The following is a 1,521-nucleotide window of genomic DNA, read 5'->3' on the forward strand; positions in this document are numbered from 1 at the left end:
TGCCTGAAATGGCCTTTACCTCCACAACTTGGTGCAAGTGTCACCTTCCCTGGGAAGGCTTTCTCAACCTCCCCATCGTGTTGATGACCCTCCTTTTCATCCCCGCCGCACCCCTTGTACTGTCTATCACAGCACTTATTACACTAAATGGCACTCATCTGTGTCCACATCTGTCTCACCCACCTGGCTGTGCGTTCCTTGGGAACAAAGATCTCCTTTCACCCCACCTCTGTATTCTGAGCTCCTAGCACAGCATTCAGCATGCCTATGCATTCAAATGTTTAGTGAGAGTGTCATCATGTCAAGCCCAAGCGTATTTCTTTTCTTTTTTTGGAGACGGAATCTTGTTCTGTCACCCAGACTGGAGCTCAATGGTGCAATCTCAGCTCACTGCAACCTCTGTCTCCCAGGCTTAAGCAATCGTCCTGTATCAGCCTCCCAAGTAGCTGGGACTACTGGCATGCACTACCACAACCAGCTAATTGTTTTTTTTGTTGTTGTTGTTGTTTTTGTTTTTTTGTAGAGATGGGTTTCACCGCATCACCCAGGCTGCTCTCGAACTCCTGGACTCAAGTGACCTGCCTGCCTAGGACTCCCAAAGTGCTGGCATTACATGCATGAGCCACCGAGCTTTGCCTAAAACGAGGTATTTTAGAAATTCCGTTTTAAATTCTATCTTTCTTAACTTCATTTGAAAAAATATTTATTGAGGATCTACTATGTGCAACTCACAGTGCTAGATGCTAGTGACACAAATGTGAATAAAACAGAGTATTTTTATTCATGTAGCTATTTTCCAGAAGGGGAAATAGAATATACAAATTAAATAATTATACAATTGATATCTTCTAATGTGGGGCGGGGTGATTAGGAAGTAAAGAAGTGACACACACACTGAGTTCAGGATTGAAGAGGCATCAACTAAGGTTGGGCCTGGGGGCTTCCAGCTGTGGAAATAGCATGCTCAATGAAGGGACCTTGGGTAGGGAAGAACACACATTTCAGGAGCTTGGAAAGGGTCAGTATGGTGAGAGTACAGTCAGCAAGGGGGAAGACGGCAGGCAGGAAAAGAGGCAGGGGACACTGGCAGAAACTTCACTGGGCAGTCAGTGAAAAAGGCAAGAACACGAATTCAGTTTCTTATCAGGGTCTTTAGGCCTCACTGACAGTTTTGTTTTTGTTTTTGAGACAGGGTCTCACTCTGTCACCCACACTGGAGTGTGGTGGCACAATCGCGGCTCACTGCAACCTCCGCCCCCAGGCTCAAGCCGTCCTCCCACCTCAGCCTCCCGAGTAGCTGGGACTACAGGCAGGCACCACCACGCCCGGCTAATGTTTGTATGTTTTGTAGAGACAGGGTTTTGCTGTGTTGCCCAGGCTGATCTTGAACTCCTGAGCTCAAGATATTGGCCCGTCTCAGCTTCCCAAAGGGCTGGGATCACGGGCGCGAGCCTGTGCAGCCAGCCTTATTAACAGGTTTAAGCAGGGGAGAATTATGATCAGATTTACACTTGTTTTTTT

The sequence above is a fragment of the Colobus angolensis genome, unplaced genomic scaffold (genome assembly GCF_000951035.1).
Source record: "Colobus angolensis palliatus isolate OR3802 unplaced genomic scaffold, Cang.pa_1.0 Scaffold65, whole genome shotgun sequence".
Lineage (NCBI taxonomy): Eukaryota > Metazoa > Chordata > Mammalia > Primates > Cercopithecidae > Colobus > Colobus angolensis.